General features: G+C 42.8%; 1 protein-coding gene across 1 annotated transcript in view; it reads right to left on the reverse strand.

Annotated features, from left to right (window-relative positions):
• The window catches only part of IL1RAPL2 (interleukin 1 receptor accessory protein like 2), a 1,300,423-nt gene extending 1,292,120 nt beyond the window's left edge, over positions 1–8,303 (reverse strand). The window contains exon 1 of the mRNA XM_031936643.1: positions 7,444–8,303. The gene's annotated coding sequence lies outside the window, so the exon portion shown is untranslated. The remainder of the gene's footprint in view (positions 1–7,443) is intronic.
• Positions 8,304–16,499: the final 8,196 nt, after the last annotated feature.

A 16,499-nucleotide genomic window follows, 5' to 3' on the forward strand; every position in this document is an offset into this window, starting at 1 on the left:
ATAGATTGCCCACCCAACCTTTGGAAATGGACCAATTTAAACAGTACATTGGATCATCCATATCCCCACAGGTTTGCCAACACCATGTTTTATGTTGGTTTTTGAAGCCTTCTTAATCTGATATGTGAAAACTATTAGTTTTTATTTGCAAAGTGAGTTTGGTATTCCTTTTTTGGTGAGTATTCTATTAATGAATTTTCCCCATTTTTCTATTAGATTTATTTTGTAATTAATATGTAGAAGTTATTTTATGTTAAGAATTTCTATGTATTGTTATGTGTCACAGATATTTTTCCTAGTTTTTTAATTAACCTTGATTATGGTGTTTTTTTACCATAAAGATTTTTTTGAAGGTTAAATGTATCAATCTTTTCCTTTAAGCCTTCAGTCTTCATAAAATAATTTAAAAAACCTTCTCCATCTCAAGACAGTAAACATTATAAAATAAAATGTTAAATTGTAATTATATAGATTTTCAAATAATCTAAAATATCTTTAAGTGTCTTTATAGTTTTTTTACATTTAAATATTTGAGTCAGCTGGAATTAACTTTGGTTTAAATAGTGAGTATAGATGTAGCTTTATTAAATTTTCCCTCAATGACCAGCTGTTGTCCTAATCACATTTACTGAAAAATCTCTCTCTGCCCCCAAACCCATGGATTTGAAATCCTTCTTTGTCATTTCTTAAAATCCATAATATACTTAAGATTATTTCTTTGGACACTGTTCTGTCATAGTAATGTGTCTGATCCTACACAAGTACCATAGTATTTTAATCATTGTAATTCCTAATATAACTTATATGTGATAGATCAAGTTCTTTATAATTTTTTCTTCTTCAGAATTTTATCTGGAATTTATTTTGGTGTTTGATGTGACATAATTATCTAATTTGTCTCCCAAACAGAGTCAAGGTGATTCCTGTAATGTTACTAATTTGTGTTCTGAGAGGGAAGAAAAGTGGCAGCACTGTGGCACTGGGAATTCTGCATAAACCCATGAAAGCAGTCACCTTTGTGAACATGTTTTTGGTGGAAACAAGTGTTGAGAACTATTGTTGTATAATAGTGCTGCCCAATAGAACTTTCTGTGGTGATGGAAATGTTCTATAGCTGTACTTTCCAATATGGTATTCACTGACCTTATGTGGCTATCAAGTACTTGAAATGTGGCTAGGTGACTGAGGAACTGAAATTTTTAGTCTTATTTAATTGTAATCAGTTTAAGTTTATACAACTGCATATTTATTGAATAGAGCACTTCTAGAGCACAGCTGTTTTAAAAAGTCAGTGTCCTATTATACTGCTTCATGACATTATTGGCAAATAATAGATTTGGCAATTTCCTACTTACCCTGAAACTATCATTTACATAGTAAAATGCTAAGGTTGACACTGAGATCTCAAAGGCAGCTCAATTAAATAAATATGTAACAGATGCTTCCTATACCCTTGGCTCTCTGCAGAATAAAAGACAGCCTTCCAAAAGTTTAAAATTAAGTAGAGGAGATACAGTGATACAAAAATAACAATAATGGTTGCAGAACAAGGTAAATATCATAAAAGAGGAATCAACAATATGCCAAGAGAGTTATGAAAAGGGAGAGATAGCTGAGCACAGTGATTCACACCTGTAATCACAGCACTTTGGGAAGCCAAGGCAGGCAGATGGCTTGAGTCCAGAGTTCAAGACCAGCATGGGCGACATGACAAAACCATACCTCTACAAAAAAAAAAAAAAAAAAATACAAAAATTAGCCGGGCATGGTGGCATGCGCCTGTAGTCCCAGCTACTGGGGGCCGGGGGCTGAGGTAAGAGGATTGCTTGAGCCTGGGAGGTCAAGGCTGCAGTGAGCTGTGATCATACCACTGCACTCCAGCCTGGGTGGCAGAGTGAGGCCCTGTCTAAAACAAAAGAAAGAAAAAGAAAAGGGACAGATTATCTTAGCTATGAGGTATGAGAGATAAATTAGGGAGGGCTGCATTAAGCTGTTTCTTGAATATGGTTTGTTTTCAACAGGCAGAAGAGATGGAAATTGGGAGGAAAAATACTCCAGGGAAAAGAATGGCATAAGCAAGGGCACAAAAGATAGATAACAAAGGTTATAACTGGATAATGGTGAGTGATCCAGTCTGGCTAGATTATGTGAAACAGGAAGGTAGTGAGAAATATGGCTTACTAGGTAGACTGAGGCTAAATATTAAAGAGCCTTAAACTTCTGGCCAAAGAATTTGGACTTGATTTTACAGCTAGTGAGGAGAGAATAAAATCCCTTTAGTCTAGTGCTATCTGAGCCAGGACCCCAGAGCAATACTAGCTTTGTGATGTCAATTAAACAAAGTTTCCCAACTTGGACAGATCATCTACCTCACAGATAATTATAAATATTAAGCAAGGTAAAGAAAGGGGAAGGGCATTCCCCAAAGTATAAAGCAAGCACAACATAAATGTTAAAAATTCATAACATAATACAATGATCTAGATGATTCCTAGAGTGACACACACCCAACTAAGGCAGAGCAAAATGACCTATTTGGGCATAGCAATAGACTGTTAACAAACAGAAGACTATAAAACACCATTCTAATAATTTTTAAAAGGTGTAATTTCAGCAGGCAAACTGATAGGAAACAACACACTATTTGGGTCCCTGGATGTTGAAAGGATGATACAGACTTTCTGGGTTAGGAAACATATGTCCCAAATCTGTTGTTTGAGTTCCCACCAAATGGTTGGCCATGCTATGTACTCACCTGCAATGTTAGAGAACTTCCTGTGTTAGTTTGTTCTCGCACTGCTTATAAAGACATACCCAAGACTGGGTAATTTATAAAAGGGAGAGTTTTAATGGACTCACAGTTCCACATGGGTAGGGAGGCCTCACAATCATGGTAGAAGGCAAAGGAGAAGCAAAAGCACGTCTTACATGGCAGCAGGCAAGAGAGCTTGTGCAGGAGAATTCCCACTTATGAAACCATCACATCTTGTGAGATTTATTCACTATCAGAAGAACAGTAGGGGGAAACCAGCCCCATGATTCAATTATCCCACCTGGCCCTGTCCTTGATATGTGGGGACTATTACAATTCAAGGTAAGATTTGGGTGGGGACACAGCCAAACCATATCACTTCCTAAGGTTACAATTCAACTTATTTAATGCATCAGGCAACTCAAATTGTTAGAAACTATTTTAGATTCAATAACAATCTGTATGACTTAACAAACACTCACTAAGTAACACTTTTGAATAAAGAACTGCATGAGCTACAGGAAGATTAATCCTAACATGTAGGATATACTGAATTAGAGAGCAGATCAAAGACAGCAAGAAAAGACTTTTGTAGCAAGCCAGATCAAGAATCTAGAAGACCTAACTGCAAGTGGCGGCAGTACAAATGCAAAGGACAAAACCTATTCTAGAGACAGAATTCAGGGCATTTAATAAAAGACAGGATGCATGAGGTAGTGATGGATGAGGCATGCAGGAGCAGTCACAGATGAATGAGATCAGAAGTGCTAGGGTTAGAGAATGAGGACCTCATTAAAAGAAAGAGACAAAAAACAAAGGTTTGCTTGGGGGAAAATGTCAAGCCAGTGTTTTAATACATTTTCATGCCAACACAACACCCAAATAGAGGAATAAAGCAAACCAGCTAAAAAACATTTTGAAACTCAAGAGAGAAGCCAAGGTATAGCTGTGAGATTAATGGGAAAAATAAAGCAAGAAGGCTACTAAATCTAGGCTCCTTGGCACAGAGAATATGTATTTAGATCATTTGACAAAAGATTTGGAACCACATCTGTGGCTGGGGAAGCCCAAAAGAAACTGCCCCACAGTGCGCTCACTCTAGTGCCTCTGATCTAATTAGGAGCTAGCTCAAAGTGAACCAACCCAAATAGCGGTAGCTTTGGCCAGATGGATCCATGTGCTACATCTTTGCATCAGGCCTTACAGTAGACACATTTTTAAAATAGAGGTGGGGTGTCACTATGTTGCCAAGGCTGATCTCAAACTCCTGGGCTCAAGTGATCTTCCTGCCTCAGTCTCCCAAAGTGCTGGGATTGTTACAGATGTGAGCCACCATGCCTGGCCTGGACAGACACATTTTACTTTGGCAAATTCCTTGGCACTTGCAGCTCCACGTCTAAAGATAATGAGAAGCTTATTTTCAAGTCCTAGCTCAGGATAATTAAAGCACATATTGCATATTCCACATTTATCTTCCTCTACCAAGTTGGCTCCAATCACAGCTTTCTGACCTAGGATCAAGGGACAGTTCTCAGAGATTAAAAGGTGTGAGTTTCTGACTACAGCTAGAAAACATCCCTGAAAAAATCCTGTTAGTCCACACCTCGAGGTTTGGCAATGATTTTTCTTTTATATATTATTAGTGAAGACTTCAAACTTGGGACTTTTTATCTCTTCCACTTGATTACAGTGCATTTTCACAAAGGAGGTTATGTTACTTCTCAAATGAAGAAGGCAGTGTGTACATTTGTCTTCCAACAGTCCCAGCTGTAATCATTACTGCTGCAGTTACAGGAAATTTCCAAATACAAAGGATAAATGTATGTTCCCCTTTGGTTTCACCATAGTGCTACAACCTGTCACAGAATCTACTCAGGCTGTCACATTGCACACAGTGATGATTTTATTTAAGGCACAAATGTGAACACAAAATTCTGTTTTACCAAAGTGTACGATCATTTCAACCATATTTTAACTCACTTCACCTTCCCAGTCTTTCCCCTTCTTCCCAAACAGCAAATGTTTGCACTGAGACACTTCAATAAACTATGGAAGCTAGTGTATTTAATAAAGTGAAGTTTATTGTTTTAAACAAAGCTGGAATAGTCACTTCATAATTCATCTTTTTTAAATGGTCAGATTCTTTACAGCATGTCTTTTTTAAGCTAAATAAAATTTCAATGGGCTTTGCAGCTGTGGAGACATGTTGCAGATGGTTATAAGGGGCTGTTCCCCAGGTTATCTCACCATCAGTTCACCCTAGTAAGCAGCATATGCGTGTATGGACTCTATTGCCAGTTATTGGCAAACAAGAATGTTCTACACCATTGAGGAACTATTTCTCAGGAAATGAATGGGTAAATCAAGATTCAGACTTGATTTTACCTGTAAATGCCACAGTCCAGGAGCACCCTGATATCCACCACCCCTGACCAGCGCCTTTAGCCTCTGCACAGAGAGGTCAAAGTGGTAGAAGCCCCGCAGAAACTAAAAATGGCCGATTGCTCAAACTGAGTTAAGATTGGCCAGATATCAGAGAGAGCAGCAGAGGCTATTTCACAAAGCCCGATTGAAATCCTCAACCCTACTGCTCTAAAGGTCTGGCCTTGATCTATAGGGCAGAAGCAGAAGCGGCCGCAGCTGTCTGTCACGGTGGCAGCTTTGGTCGCAACTTGCCTCTCGTTCAGATCAGCTGGGATTAGAGTGGGCAAGTCAGGAGCCTTTGATGCCACAGCCCTTTATCCACATTTAAACGCTATTTAAATCAGCAGCTTCCACCGCAGTAATTGCAGGCTGTCTACCCCAGGGCAGCCCTCAAATTGGAGAGCTAACTGTAAGCAGGTGGCTCAAAACTGGAGTCGCCGCCTCGGGTCCAGCAGCCGCGCGGTGCGACTGTACTGGCCATAGAGCAGAGGTTGCTCGGCGGAGGAGAGGAGTGGAAAGGATGCAAGTGGTGAAGACGGGCACTTCTGCTGAAGCCTCGGCTCAGGAATCCTTAGGAATTTCACCCTCCCTAGGTCCCAGGGTAGTTGCCCAATTGCTATCTATGGGGAAGTCGGGAGCATGGAGAAAAACGCGTTCTGTGCGGCAAGAAGGCGGGGGGGAAGCCTAAGTATCTGAGACCCTGCTGGCAAAGAGCCCAGTGGTACAACAGTGCATGGATACTAGTGCCCCCAAATCATCTGCTTCCACGGTGGGTAATTGTGAGCTGTCTAGCCCAGGGCAGCCAGCAAATTAGAGAGTTCACACCGTACCGGGCGGCTCAGAGATGGAGCCAAAACCTTGGGTCAGCCGCCCGTGGGGTGGGAGATGAGGATGTCAGTGGGAAAATGGACCTCAGTCCCAGACACTTGCCCGGAAAACTTAACTCCTTCCTTCCCAGGGACTCTGTAACTGAGGTAGTCTTCCTGAACTGTAGGACGCCCGCTGAACTTGCAGGCTCAGAAACGTGTCCTTCCCTCCCTCCTTACTTCCTTGGGTCTGTTCCCAGCTGTGCCTCATGTTTAATAATCTACAGCTTGGTTCCCCTGACCAGGAAAAGAAGGATTCCTTCTTGGAAATCTACACATTCGATTGAATGTAGTGGTGGTGGGCAGGTCCCATTTCCTCATTCGGGGACAAGATACTCCTAAATAGACTCACCCTTAAAAAACACCCTTGGTAGGCTCTAGAGTAACTTTCAACTGAGAAGTACTTTTCCAGCACTTCTGTGCAGTCACAACTTTTGTGGGTGGCAAGGGGAAAATCTTGAACACTTGTTTACTAATGTCTCTAAGTCCTTGGGTGGCACAGGTGGCAAGGGGATGGCTGCAGGGACCAGGCGAAATCCCTGAAGCAGACATTTGTTATAATACACATTTCCCTTGCCAGGGTCTCCTTACCAAAGCATTTTTCTTAAACGTCTGATAGTGACAGATCAAGCTGTTTGCTCCAATCCGGGGCCCAGAGAGGCAAGGCGAGCCACTCGCGAGTGGCTATCCCTACTCTCCCACTCTAGGGTTCCTTCACAAGGAGTCTGAAGCGCAACTTGGCGCGGGCAGATGCTCACGCCTGAGCAGCAGTGGGGACCTGGGAAACCCACTCTAGGGGTATCGGGGATTCTTGCGGGAAGAGGAAAGGGGGCGTCTCGGGAACCGCAGGGGAAGTACCTTCAGGGTCTCAGTGCCGGAGCACAGAGATGGCCCCAGATACCCAGCGATCTCCCCTGTCTAGTGCTTGGTGGGAATCCCCAGGAGCGGCAGCGTATTGCTGCTGGGCAACCCCTCGCAATTCCACCCAGGAGCCGCCTTGAGCCTCTTCCCAGCTCCGGTTGCTCTACCAGCTGCGGGCAGAAATGTGGGCAGTCGGAAGCGCCCAGTTGGAAATTGCCTTCCAGGCTGCAGAGCCCGCGTGCCAGCCGCAGAGAGCATGAAGATCCCGCTGCGGAAACGCAATGCACGGGCTCGCGGGCACCTGACGGACGGCGCACGCTCCTCCCAGGCCGAAGAGCCCCTGGCCTTCGGAGCTCTATTCCCTAAACTTTCTGGGAAGGCTAAAGGAAGAGAAAGCCAAATTTCCAGGCGCGGAGACCAGAGCTGCAGGAGAGATAAAGCCTCCATTGGCTGCGGCCTGCCCTGCTGCCACCTGAGAGCGCAGCGCGTTCTCCCCTGGCCCTTGCCAGTCAACTCTCCAGCTCTGCGAGCGGGCATTACCTGAGTCTTGCAAAACAGCCAGCAAAACGTCCAGCAGGTCTCAGATGCGTAGTTCCATGTCCAGGGCGAGACGGCGAGCCAGGTTCCGGAGAGCGCGGGCTGGGACTTCCCGGGCAGTCGGAGTGGCTGGAGGGGGCGAGAGGAAGATCGCGTCTCCCCAAACAGCGTACAGTACAGCCCCGACTGTTTTCTCCACTACCTGTCTTAGCCAAAGAGGATGCTAGGAAACTTCGCCCCAGCCAGGGAAGATTTCTAGAGTTCAGCAGAGCTTCTGTGGACTTTGGGGAGAGCTGGAAAGGGAGAGTTAAGGAGGGTTTCTAAATCACTCAGCTCCGCAGTTAGAATGGCAGATGCCGCCTCTCTCTGTCTCTTAGTGACTAGACTCTCCTAAGTCGCCTGCCTCCCAGACTCTTCCTTTTGCGCGACTTCGCTTCGGAGCCGCCTTGCTCCAGCAACACCTTGCCTCGGCCAAGTGGTGCACGCCGGGACGCGGGCGCCTCAGCCTGTAGCCCTTGCGCCCCTTGCGAGGTAGGCACACTCCAGAAGGAGCGAAACACCAGCTGCCCTGTCGCCCTAAGGGAGGCGCAGGAGGCAGGTGAAGACTCTGCCTGTCCACCTCCCTCCCTCCTGTTCACTTCCTCAGTCTTTCCCGGGAACCCTACAGTCAGTGAGCAAAAGCCCACAAGTCTCCCTTAGTTCCGAAGAGGGAGGGGCGCCTGGAAATGAGCTCCAGGCTCGCCTCACATCCTGCCACCGCTCCTGCAGCCTCCAAAATATGCCTGGAGTGCGGGTGGGAGGGTAGTGGGAGTCACTGAGAGCTGCGTTTTTGTCGCTAACAGTTTGGTGCCTCCTGGCTGACTGATTGCACAGGGGAGGAGGTGGGAATTAGAGAGAAGCGCTCTGGCGCGTCACGAAAAGAGCTGCTTCTGCTCCTCCTCCTCTTCCACACCCCTTTAGATTTGGGAGCGCGGGAAGGGGAGGCAGATTGAGAAAGGCTGCCAACCCCAAGTCCCCCATCCCCTGGTTTAAAAAAAAAAAAAGCGCTCTCTCTTACCTTTCTCGGGAGAAAGAAAGCGTGTCCCGGCAGCGCCGTCTAGCGTCCTTACTAGAGTAGGCCGGCGAACAGGATTGGGGCGAGCGCTCAAATGAGTGCAGGTGTGGAAAGCCACTAAAAGTTTTTAGCTCTCCCGGTCTCCAGTTCTAGCCGCAGAACAGGTATCTAGTTCAGTCAAGAGTTCACCTGCTTAGTTCCCCGGGGACTGGAACTTGCTTTTAAAGTCGCAAACCACCTAGTTTTTCTTATAATTCGAGCTTTCCAGGACCGGAGAGAACTCTTCTTTTCCACCCCTGCCACCTATAAAATCCTTAAGTCTGAGGGTTCTCCAGCCCCGCCAATCATGGGGCAGGCAGTTAATGTACTAGGACGCAGGGATGCGCTTGCAGCTAGAACCCTGGCCTTTATCATTCTGCATGCTCCAGGGGCTCACCAACCATGCATCTGACCACCTGCTCTCCAACGTCGTGCAACCTAGGAACCTCTCTCTTTAAGCGAGACGGGGGAGAGGGGCTACGACCCAGGACTAGCAGTGTTCCTAGATCGCAGCATTGAAGAGTCCCATTGCCACGCCAGGTATCTTCTCGGAGTGTTTCCCTGGGCTCTCGGGCGCCGCACTGATTAACACACTTTACAGGACTGCTCATTTAACGGGTCAGCTGAGCGCTGTTCTCCAGCATTTGCTGCTGCGCTGAGCTCCTATTAATTTGTCTTTCTCTGAGCTTTCTCTAGCTGTTCTCCCGAGGCTGCTCAATCGCTCTGCATTAGCCACAGAGAGCGAGCGAGAGACGGATACAGGGCCCAGGTAGGAGAATTCAGCGTTTGGTACGTGGCACGCAGCGCAGACTCGCGCCTTTCTACTCCACTTCTTTGGCCGCTTGGCCTCGGTCCACCATCCACTCAACTGTTAAGGCCAGAGCCTGTGCATGATTAAGGTTATTCTCCCTCTCTCGCCTCTCTTGCCAAGTTTATGCACTCCTCCCCTGTGGACCATCTCTTTCGACAAATCCAGCAAAACCCCACCCCCATCCTGGAAAATTTCTTCTTCAATTGGGGTTAAGTTGGGGATCTAGAGAGGTCGGGTGTGAAAGGAAAGGACCTTCGGGCGGGAACCGATACCAAGCTACCCTCCTGGTTTTCGTTGTTTACATACATGGGAGGGGGAAAATGGCCTGTATTTTTGAAACAGAAGATGTCCTGCTTCTGTTTTCTTTTTTTCTTTTTTTTAACAGTTCATTTTCAGATGAAAGCCCATTCTTTTGAAGGGATATAGCCAGCGAATTTTCCCTTTCTCCTTGCCTACGGAGCTCATGCAAATACAAACTTCCCTATGTTTGTTTGCCGGCTGGCCCTGTGCAACCTTCACTACCACTTCCGGCCAACCCCCTCCGCACCTACCTTACTGTTAGTGGTCCTCAAAGCCAACTGCCAGGTGCTTCCAACCAGTTAGGTGCAGGTATGGCAGGCAGCAACACAGGGTGGCCCCTTGGTGGAAGGATACCACCTGGTCAAGTCTTTCCTTTCTGGTTGGATCCCTGGCACCTCCAGTCTGCCCTTTAGCATGGCACTAGCCCCCGGGCCCTGGGCTTTAGCTGACCAGCAGGGCTGTCCATGGATGAAGCCATTTGATCAAGCCACGGGACCCTTCACTTATATTGGGGTGTTAAGGAGCCAGCAGTCAGGGTGAGGGGAGCTCATTCAGGATCCTAGCCAATAAGATCCCTAGGCAAATTATCAAGTAGACAATACATTTAAAATAAAAAGCATTCCTCTTCCTGTCCTGTTGGTTTCTCCTTTCATCATCTTTCTATATCTAGGGTCTCGCTCTGTCACCCAGACTAGAGTGCAGTGGCACATACAACCAATTTGACCCAACTTCACTCTAATACCCAGTGCCTTTATGTATCAAGTTCTGTACCTTCCACTCTACCAAAACTTACTCCCTTGTGTACCTATCCTTTTCTCAGTACTCTCTCTGCTGAGGATGGTTGGTGCTCCAGTCTGATTAATGCCTAACTAGTATGACTAACCTTACTTTCCTGGGTTACATCACCCTTCATCAGAAATTTTAAGAAGACTCCCCAGAATTGAAAACAAGGCGCCATGGTAGATCAATAGATTTTTTTCTGAATGGGAGAGGGGCTCTTGGTATTCATAAAAAGAGGGCTGCTTGTTTGGCCAATCATACCAGTCTGTTTTATGGTTTTAAAAGTGATCTTAAAGGAGTTCAGGAAAGTAAGGATAAAGAATCCAAAAAGGAATAAGATGCCAAGAAAATGAGGAAGGAACCAATGAACTTTTAGAAAAGACTGGGTGAGACCTCATGGTCTAGCACCTTGTTTCTCAAAGTGTTTTCCAAGGACCAGGAGCACTTGTGACCTTGTTAGAAATGCAGCCTCAGGCCCCACCCCCAGACCTACTGTTCCAGAATCTGCACTTTAACAAGATCCCCAGGTAACTTTGTATGCACATTAACATTTGAGAAGGCTTTTCAAGAAAATCTTTCAATCCTGCCTGGGCCAGGAAAGGAAAAGAAGCAGTGAGTGTAATTATCCCAGTTGCTAATCATGAAATCTTGTCATATGATAAGCACCTAAGAACAAGGCCAGGGTCATATCTGTTTAGGGCAATTAGACCAAATCTATTTCATGACCAAGGCTGATCAAATTATGGTTAGTGCCCCTACCTACAGATGGCCTTTTTGGCAAAAATGCCCTAGGTTACATGAAAGAATTACTGCTGCTGAAGAAATACATCAATTCCCATGGCTCACGAGAGTAGAATTAGTATATCATCTTCCTAATAATATTAAGAACAGAACTTTACATAGTTTGCCAAATCTTGGGCATTTAGTATATTCTCATGATCAATGGTGAGAAGAGCTGATAACCATTTAGTAAGGCCAAACTTTTTAAAATGTTATCAATTGGGATAAATAGCTTTGAAAAAAAAAAGTAACTAAAAAGTATGCTGAACTTTATTCTCTCTGCACAAGGTAAATCTCAAAGTAGTCTCTTAGGATAGGAAGGGGAGAGACCAGACTACAAACAGTTATTCTGTGTATACTGCATGCCAGGTACCTTACATACTTGATTTTATATCATCCATGTTCCTAGACCTGGCTGATGGATAAAATTACTGGTTTAGCATCTTGTTAAAGACTCCTGGGACAATGCCTCAGATCTGTTAAATCAGAATCTCAAGGAGTGGACTTCCACAGGTGGGGAACAATTTTATAAGCAAAACCAAAATCCATAAACCAAAAAGAAAAAGATTGATACTTTCTACTATGTATAAATTTCTGCAAAGAAAAAACACCATACACAAAAGGCAAACTATAAATTGGGAGAAAAACTGAAATTCCTTAAACAAAGGGAAAATTTTATAAATATATAAAGGGCTCTTACAAATCAATTGGGGGGAAAAATCAGCCCAAAAGAAAAATAGGCAAATGACATGAATAGATACTACACATTTAAACAATGCAAGTGGGCAAACATAAATTGAGAAGTAACTGCAACCTAGACCATAATGGCAAATAATAAATGTTTGATAGTATACAATGTAGGAAAGCATGTGAAGAAATAGACACTCTCAGTTATCTAGAATGTCAACTAGTGCAACCACACTGGTGAGCAAAGTGACAACATCTATTGAAATTGTAGCTATATACATACTCATATCTACAAAGTATTTCTGGATGAATACTCAAGAAACTGGCAATAATGGTTGTTGGAAGGGGAGGTGATTGGCAATGTGGGGGTGAGAGGCCAATTTATGTTTCATTATGTATTATGTGGGACATCACATTATCATTTTTAGTTCTTCACACCATCACTATTAAAAAATTGTACATGTACACTCTTTAACTTGAGACTTTGAGTACCTCCCACTCCACTGGAGTTGACCCAAGAAATATTAGCAGACTTGATGTTAGCAGCTTGGCCTCTTGTGCTTTTGCCATCCACCAATAGTCCTGCATAGCTCCGGGTCCAAGGAGAATGATGAGATATGTGGTGCACATCTGAAAGCAACCCATAGCTTTAGGCCAAGCCCAAATGAGCTCAGTTGAACCCCAATGGACTTACAGACAGCAAGAAACATAAATATTTATTGTTATGTGCCACTTATACCTTGTGTTGGGAGGAGGGGGTTGTTACAAAGCATTACTGCACCAATAGCCAAGACAATTCACTTTACACATAGAAATATTCACTATGTGCATCTATTACTTTCCCTTTAACAAATGCTTGCTTTAATCAAAAGGCAACTTAGTTATCTATCATTAGGACTTTGATTAAATGAGCTATGAAACATCCATATGATGAAATGCTATGCAGCTTGAAAAATAAATGAGGAAACTGTCTATGTGCCGATAAAGAAGTATCTGCAATGTGTAGTGTTAAAGGAGAAGCACAGGTTGCAGAACAACATGCATAGGATGCTTCTATGTGTGTAAAAAAGGTTGAGGAGAAGAATGATACGTATTTGGTTGGAAAAATATGCATGAAATTTATCATATTATTTACCTGTGGGAAAGGGTGGTACTAGGTAGAGATAGAAGGGAGATATTTCACTGAGTACTTTTTATACTTTCATTTTCCTTCTCTCAAACCATATAAATACACTTCCTCTTCAAAAACAATTAAAATTAATTTTAAAATACAATTGAGCTGGGTGTGGTGGCTATGCCCATAATCCCAGTCCTTTGGGAGGCTGAGGTGGATCACTTGAGGCCAGGAGTTTGAGACCAGTCTGGGCAACCTAGTGAGACCCAGTCTCTACAAAAAATTTAAAAATTAGCTGGGCATGGTGGCTCACACCTTTGGTCCCAGCTACTTGAGAGGCTGAGGCAGGAGGATCACTTGAGGCCTAGGAATTCAAGGCTGCAGTGAGCTATGATTGCACCATTGCACTCCAGCCCAGGTGACAGAGCAAGACCATCAAGTAAATAAATAAAAACAAAATACAATTTGTTTATTTTTACATAAGGTCCTCAGGTGTTGGATGAACATACAAGAAACTGACAACAGTGGTTGTTTTTTGTAAGAGGGACCAGGGAGTTTGCTAGCTGGACTTGGAGGCAAATTTAAGTTTCATTAAATACTTGTGAATTCCAATTATCAACCAGGTTTGGGAATCACAGATTGAGTCTTCACAACAACATTGCCAGGTAAATTACTTCATCTCTTTTTGGTAGTTGAGGAAACTAAAAGTTAGAATGATTAAGTAACTTGTTAATGGTCTTGTCTGTCTTATTTTCAAGACTACGGTTTTTCCACTATAGCGTACTACCTATCCACTGGAGTACACAGACTAATATATATACTTCAGCAATGAAAATTGACATAGAGAAGTTCAATTTTTCAATTTAGGCCTCCTTTTTTTCTACTTTCATCATTCTCCTATTTCCCTAGGGCCAAAATGAAAGAAGCAAAAATGTGAGTGTATGTGTGCATATGGGTGTGTGTGTGTGTGTGTGCGCGTCTGTGTGTGTATGTATAGTTGGATTTACATCTGCCATTTTACTTTTTGCTATCTATATGTCTCATGTCTTTTTGTTCCACTATTCTTTCTTTACTGCTTTCTTTTGCATTAAGTAATATTTTCTGTGCAACATTTTAATTCCTTTTATGAGTTCTTCATTGTATTTTTGAACTATTTCTTACTGGTTGCTCTAGGGCTTACCAAATACATCTCAACTTATGAGAATCTATTTCAGATTTACATAATTCCAGTGATATATAGAAATGCTAGTCTTCTATAGTTCTGTTCCCTCTTCTTCATTTTTGTATTATTGTCATGCATATGACATCTATGTTACAAGCCCAATAATGCATTGTTATAATTATTGCTATATATAATTTTATGTCTTCTAAAGAAGCTGAGAGAAGAAAGGAAATATATATGTTAGATAGTTTGTATTATTAACCTTACTTACCATTTCTCAATCTCTTCATTTGTTCTCGTGGATTTGAATTACCATCTGGTGTCATTTTCTTACTTTAATACAACATTGCTCCTACCCACTTCATTTGTGTTATTGCAAAGTATGTTACATTTCTATGTGTTATAAGGCAACAACAATGACTTTATACCATTGCTTTTTAAATCAGTAAAGAGAACAAAGGAAAATCTTTTTATATTATCTTTAAAAATTGCATAATTACTTTCTTTTTCATGTGGATTCACATTACAGTCAGTCCTCCACAACCACGGGTTTGACATCTGTGGATTCAACCAACCACAGATTTAAAATATTTGAGGAGGGCGGGTGCTGTGGCTCATGCCTGTAATTCCAACACTTTGGGAGGCTGAGGTGGGTGGATCACCTGAGGTCAGGGGTTCAAGAGCAGCCTGGCCAGCATGGTGAATCCCCATCTCTACTAAAAATACAAAATTAGCCGGGCATGGTGGCATGCACCTGTAATCTCAGCAACTTGGGAGGCTGAGGCAGGAGAATCACTTGAACCTGTGAGGCAGAGGTTGCAGTGAACCGAAATTGCACCATTGCACTCCAGCCTGGGCAAAAAGAGTGAAACTGTCTCACAAAATAATAATAATTATTATTTGAGGAAAAAAACGGAATTCCACTAAGTTCCAAAAAGCAAAATTTGAATTTGCCATGCACTGAGTACTACATTGAATCCTTGTGAATGAAGTGATGTGCAGATATTGTATTAGGTATCACTACAGGAATAATGTAGAGATGATTTAAAGTATACAGGAGGATGTGGGTAGGTTACATGCAAACATTATATCATTTCATATTGGAAACTTGAGCATCCACAAATTTTGGCATCCTCAGGGAATCCTGGAACCAATCCTCCACAGATACCATGGCACAATTCTACGTTGTGTGGTCACCTGCTTTCATACTAAAGAATCTCAATTAGTATTTCTCATAAAGTGGCTCTTCTTGCAACAAACTCATTATTAGTTCATCTTGGAATGTTTTCTTTTTGCCTTCATTTTTGAAAGACTGTTTTGTTGAATATGTGATTCCTAATTGATAGGGTTTTTTTTTTTTTTCCTTTCTACACTTTAAATATGTCATCCTGCTGCCTCTGGCCTCCATTGTTTCTGATGAAAAATCAGCTTTTATCTCATTGAGATTCCTTTACTTATTGAAGCATAGTTTATTTATTTAAACATATTTATTTTGGCTTTTCTGAAGCCTTCTCTGTTAAGTATAACAACTTCACCATCTACCAGGCAGTTTCTGCGGCCTGAGGTGTTATTTTTCCTGTATATGGGTAACATTTTCCAGTTTTTTTCTTTTTTGCATATCTTGTAATTTTTGTTGAAACCTGGACATTTTAGGCAATCCATTGTTGTAACTCTAGATATTGATTCCCTTCTCCATTCTCCGAGGCTTGTCTTTGTTTTTACTTACTTGTTTGTTTTGTGACTTAACTAGGCTATTTTAGTGAAAGCTGTTTTTCTCATAGTGTGTAAATTTTGGTGTCATTCTTCAGAAGATACCACGTTGGGCATATAGTCAGTCATCCTGGAATGACTGTGATTTTAGCAGGGCTCTCTTAGTCTCTTTCCCTAATCTCTCCGTTAGGCTGTGTGCCTTAGTATCACATCCAGCTGTTATGCTCCACTAATTGGGGCTGATTTCTCTATTGTTTTCAACATTGCTCCACAGCCTAATCCAGCTAAATTTGAGCAGGACTAGTTTTTGAGCCAGTCTTTTGAGGTTTGTTCTGACCCCAGGAGGGCTCTTTTTAGCTGTGTCTTTCCTTGCTTTTCCCTAGTGAACTAGCTATGCTATGGTTCCGCTTGCTGTTCTTAATTAAAAGGAGCTACCAGCCTCCTATTTGTTAACTACGAAAATCTGCGTTTTATTAAAGAGGCTTTTAGGCTTGAACTTCTTCACACTCTGCTTCAATAAAGTATTTTGGGAAAGCTTTTGGGAAAGCTTCAGAAATTTGTGTTCTTATGGACTGTCTCTCCATGTGACCAAAATCTCTGAGCCATACTCCAAGCACTGGGC

Source organism: Piliocolobus tephrosceles, chromosome 12 (assembly GCF_002776525.5).
Source record: "Piliocolobus tephrosceles isolate RC106 chromosome 12, ASM277652v3, whole genome shotgun sequence".
Taxonomy (NCBI): Eukaryota; Metazoa; Chordata; class Mammalia; order Primates; family Cercopithecidae; genus Piliocolobus; species Piliocolobus tephrosceles.